The following is a 5,486-nucleotide window of genomic DNA, read 5'->3' as shown; positions in this document are numbered from 1 at the left end:
GGCACATGGGTCTTTCTTTCCACAATTAATACGGAGGGATGGAACAAAATCTGCATTCACCACTTCTAGAGGTAATAACCTCTGAGCAGAGCTGTAGCTTTGCCATTGAGGCAGAAAATGTACATTAAAGAGGAGGCAGGAGGAGAGGTCTGCAGCACTGAAGAAGGGCAGGTACAGGGACTGACCACAGCCTGCCACAGGAGGCCACGCACCCGATGGAGAAAGCGGCATCAAGAGAAACAAGGTAGGCTTTATTCTTTCAGATAATGTACTCAAAAGAAACTAGAAGACTCTTATTTCTCATACTCAGAAGTCTCAAAGGTAAATTCCTGGGATACATTAATAATTTCTGCATTATTTTTACCTCCCATTGATCTCATTAGCCATAACTCATGGATTAGCAAGCACTGGATTTAGTGGTGTAGGAGCAGAAATTATTTGTAGCTGAAGAGCAACAGGCAGAGAGAGGCAGAAGCAAGTGCTAGCATCAAAGAAATGACAGCTTATTAATCCAGCTCTAAACAAAAACAAAACCAGCTGAAAATTTGAGGGATAGTGGCCATCAATGTGTGCTGTTCCTTAGCCAGGCCAGGAAACACACCCGTTTTATGTAACTACATATCTCTGAAGGCTGTAAAGCTGTCAGATTGTAAAAACGGGTGATAAACCAAAGTTCACCAAATTACAAAGTACAGCTGGTACAAATGACAGTGAAGTCAGGACAAGGTTAAAGAATCCCAGAGGAAAACTAAAATAATTTATGTAAGCAAGTACTCAGGATTTATAGGCATGAGTTGACTACCTTCTCAGCCCAGGAAAGTAATAAAATTATTCTGTGTTTTCATGCTGGGTTTGCCCTCACTAAGATTTGTCTGAAATTTGATTACAGAAGTCCTGCAGGGACCCAGAACCCCAGAGCTCCTTTTCTTGCCATTTAGGCTTGGTGTCAGCGAGCTATTATTTTCTGCTGTTAATGGCCAAAGTACTTTTCACCCCTGCAGTTCAACATAGGCAGACATTCCTGCTTCACTTCCTGGCAAGATCAGTTTGCCTCTAGACCCCAATAGCCATGTGCCATCTGGTTTCTCAGCTAGGGTATTTTCTGGAATAAGCACAGGCCTGCAAAAACAAAAGGTCCTTTTAACAGAGGTCTAAAATCAAGAAAAGGTGTAGAGCAGGATGTGGCATTACCTCCTGTTCATTCTTAGAGAAGCTGTTGAGCCTTTTGGATCCAAGAACTGTTGGTCCTTTCATTTAAGATACAAAGCATCAGGTGGTCTTGTTTGCAGAAGTAAAGAATGTAAACCAAATGTAAATCCCCCTAAAGCATGTGCAGCTCCAATAAAAGGTTAGAAATACAAGTGTGCTGTGGGCTGTTCTGGGTCAGCCCTCACCACTTGTCAGGGTGCAGCCCCAGCTGCCCTGCACACTTCACAGCTACACATCATGGGGACAAGTAGCACTTCCAGCTGTCCTCTTTTGTGGCCTTTTCTAAATTCAGCCATTGTGGTCTTACTTTACTCAGCTTCAAACAGCACCCACAAACTCATCACAGGTGCTGCAGCAGAAGTTTCAGAAGAGTTTCTGTGTGAACTGGCATAGGAGAGAGGGGCATGGAGATGTCTGTGAGCAGCTGGAAGCCCTCAAACCCCTGGTGCTCTGGACTGGAAGTCCCGCTGAGATGCCTGGGGAAATGACCACAGACAACTCCAAGTGTCAAATTCTCATGGTGCCATCTCTGGTGACACTGTAGCCAGCAAAGCCTGCCTGATTGCAGCGTGGGGGACACCTTCCTTGCACTCATGTGTGGCCAACACACCACACAGACACACACCATGCCAGCCAGAGCTCAAACATCCTCTTCCAGCAAGGCTGAGCCCCAGCAGTTTCATGGCATGACAAACTGTATTTGGCAAGAGCCTGGGTTTGTCTGAGACTGCTTCTCAGCAGTGGGTGAGCTGTGGTAGGCAAGATTTAGTGCCTGCTGGGACACCACAGCCAGACTTGTGGCCGTGAGCTTGCTGTGGTCTGTGGTAGGAGTGTGATGGAGGAGAAACCCACTGAGGAAAACACTGCAGATGTGGGGAGCAGGCATGGGGAGCAGACATGGGTTCATCCCTCCTCAGGCTTTTGGGCATGCCGAGGGCAGGGGAGGGCTGGCAGTGGGAGGGCTCTGCTGCCAGGCCCTCTCAGCAGCTATTTTACATCACAGGGAGAGGAAGCTCACACTTCTCCTTCAGACAGGGAAATATCTTGTATGAGGAGGCTTTTGGACTTGAACGTGACAGGCAAAGGGTGTGTTACGGCTCTGTGGATGCACATTTGGCTGCCTGTCTCACAGGCTGCTTCCTGGCACAGTGGGTGAAGCATACAGTGCCCTACAGTAAAACAACAAATGTTCCCCAAAACAACTCTCTGCAACACAGCTGGCGTGAAACATGAATACTTTTTCCAGAGAGTCTCTTTTACCAAAACCCTGTAAACTGAGTCACCACCCCTGGCTGGGAAAGTACAGCTGGGTTGATGTCCAGGGCTGACCTCAAATCAGCCTTCACTCAACACCGGGAACAACCTCCATGAACATCAGGCAAAGCTGCCACCATTTACTGCATCCCCTTTTCTTCAAGGTAGTTTATATAGTCACATAGTCCCATAGTTATGTGTGACTCACACCATGTGTGAGTGAGCACACGTATGAGAGCTCTTCTGCTCTATTAAAGCTGCAGTTAAAAGGCTTTTCCCAGAGATATAGTGGAATTTTACTTCATTCACAGCAAATACAGCTCAGTACCTGAGTGATAATGTGCATAAATAGTACACAAGTTGCACCTGATCTGATACGATTTTTTGTGTAGTTTCTATTAAAGGAGTAACAGTGAACTTCTAATGCCCATATCCAGCTGTGGAATGAAAGTGCTTGCAGTGCACTGGGTGAACTGGTGAAGGGCAGGGCTCAAAGGGTTGCAGTGAATGGGGCTGCATCTGTCTGGTGACTGGACACCAGTGGTGCTCCTCAGGGCTCAATTCTAGGGCCTGTTCAATGGGCAGAACTGTTGGGGCTGTCTGGTTTGGAGAAAAGGAGGCTGAGGGGCAACCTCACTGCTCTCTACAGCAAACTGTGGAGGAGAGGTGGAGAGGGAGGTGCTAACCTCTTCTCCCCAGAATCCAGTGATAGGATACATGGGAACAGTTCAAAGTTGCATCATCCCCTGATGATGCATCCTACACTGGACATTAGGAATCACTTCTTTGCCAAGAGGGTGGTCAAACCCTGGAACGGGCTTCCTGGAGAGGTAGCTGATGTCCCAAGTCTGTCAGTGTTTAAGAGGCATTTGGACAATGTGCTTTGACTTATGGTCTCCCTGAAGTGGTCAGGCTGTTGGACTAGATCTTCCGTGTAGGTCCTTCCCAACTGAGATAGTTCTGTTCTGTTCTATACTATTCTGTATCATAAGGAAGTCTACAGAAAGTGTGTTGAAGACACTAAACACTGAATTTATGTCTAAAGCAATTTATTCTAAGTGTTTTATTCTTGAGACACTCAACTGTAGGATTAGAGAATTAGAGACTATTACAACCACCAATAAGTGTGTACTATACCATCTGTTTCAGGAATTCCTGGCCATTGCAACCAAGTGCCATGTTTTGTGTTCTTTGCCCAGCCAAGGAAGACATGCTCCAACCAGCAGCCACAGCATGCTGCCCATTGTGTGCCACAGGGTGAGGGCCTGGTCCCCACAGCAAGGACCAGCAGCCCCAGAGTGCCCCTGCCAGCTGCCTCCCTACAGGTGTTACAGGGCTTTTTGGCATGGGAGGAGAACCCACATCCCACTGAGCCCTGTGGTAGGGCTGACTAATGGCTGATCCACGTCTCTACTGCAATCCTGTTTGCTTACAGTGAGCCAGTCTCCACTCTTTTCCTGCAGGGCAGTGGGTGGGTGCTGTTTGGGCTATTTTCATGGCTTTTTTTTTCTAAAAAAGGGAGGAAGTCCTCCAGTAAGCCTCTGGGCTGCCTGTGTTGCCTGATGTCTGGTGTCTCAGCATCATTTCAGGATCACCTTTCTTGGGCTATCACGTCAGGAGAGGCCTCAGAGCAGCCTGACACAGTGAGGTCACACCAGCACTGCCAGCAATACCAGCTTCCTGCAAGGGAGCCCTAAAAATACCGGTCAGGCACCCAACAGCAGCCAGTTTCTTTTTAGTCAGAGGCTCCACGACACTCGATTTATCTGTTCTTTCCTGCCCTGTGACAATCCCTCATTCCACTGACTCATCTGAGAGTAAATAATGCCCAGGTAACTTGGCACTCAGCAGGAAACCCTCACCTCTGCTGTTGCTGATCAATGCTAACCTTCAAGAATGCACCAGGAAGAACATCCAGTGCGGTTTTCCAACAAACTGTTAATATTTATCAATCCAAAACGCACCACTGAACTGGGGCTATCATGTGCCATACTATTTCAATGAATCTACCTGTGTTTTCAGTAAGATAACAATGGCTCAGGCTTGGAGAGGCCCATTTAACTCCTCTGTTATAAACACAATTTTGCTTGTCTCTTCCCTTTCATTTTTTAGGACAAATGAAATAGATCAGATTAATAAATCAGTGCCTAAATCTTCATACCAGGAGAACCCAGGAGCTCTTCTGATTGCCTTGCTACAAGTAAGTTGTTCTCTATGAATTTTTTAAAAAATCTCATATTAATTCCCTTTTCCCAAAGTCTAAATGTTTAAACATCAAAATGTTTAAAGAATATATCACCTAAAGCAATCAAAAGAAAACTCATTATGAAATATAATAACAAGACTTTGGGGCTACTGTAGCACCTTGAGTGAAACCAAGGCTGGGATGGCTGTGTCCCTGGGTGCTTGACCATCCCCAGCCTTGTGTATCCTGGAGAAACAAGTTTTCCTCCTATACAGCTGGAAGTCACCCACAAAAGTATCCCTTAAGCTTTAACCTGAGGAGGAGCATGTGGCCCCCTCCAGCTGTACTGCTGAGCTGGGAGTAGGAAAGGGGAGAAAGGAGAAAGGGATGGTCATAAACCAATCCTTACTGCTGGGGGAAGAAAATCAATAGTAGAGAGCATGTATAAAAAAATCTACCATAGTTTTTTTGCATGATTTCACTGTGTGCTTTTCAAACCACAGTGCACACTTCTGCTCTCTCTTGCTTTGATGTTTCTTTTTTCTTTTTGTCCTCATCTCCACACCCACCACAGAGGGCAGGGCAGATCTGAAGACCTCTCCTGGCCAAAGGTACAAGCACGTACGTCCCACTGGTCAGGACAGCTGTCCCCTGAAACTGCCTTCACGTGAGCAGGAAACTGAACCTTAGAAAAACAACTGTGATGCCAACCTCTTCATAAATAAACACTCATAACCTTCCAGTATGCCCCTGTTATGCAAGGCACACTGGAACACCCTTTCACAGCTGCTGGGGGCCAGAAGTGCTGCAAAGCTGCTGTTGCCAGGCTTTGAGGGAC

The 5,486-nt window shown here is 46.6% G+C and overlaps 1 long non-coding RNA gene across 1 annotated transcript; it reads left to right on the top strand.

Annotated features, from left to right (window-relative positions):
* Positions 1 to 5,486, top strand: LOC139678532 (uncharacterized). The gene is made up of 3 exons (XR_011699046.1): positions 1 to 244; positions 4,576 to 4,663; positions 5,223 to 5,486. It is a non-coding gene; the product is annotated as an uncharacterized lncRNA (long non-coding RNA).

The sequence above is a fragment of the Pithys albifrons genome, chromosome 1, assembly GCF_047495875.1.
Source record: "Pithys albifrons albifrons isolate INPA30051 chromosome 1, PitAlb_v1, whole genome shotgun sequence".
Taxonomy (NCBI): Eukaryota; Metazoa; Chordata; class Aves; order Passeriformes; family Thamnophilidae; genus Pithys; species Pithys albifrons.
The sequence above is the reverse complement of the archived record's forward strand: the minus strand, read 5'-3'. Positions and strand labels throughout refer to the sequence as shown.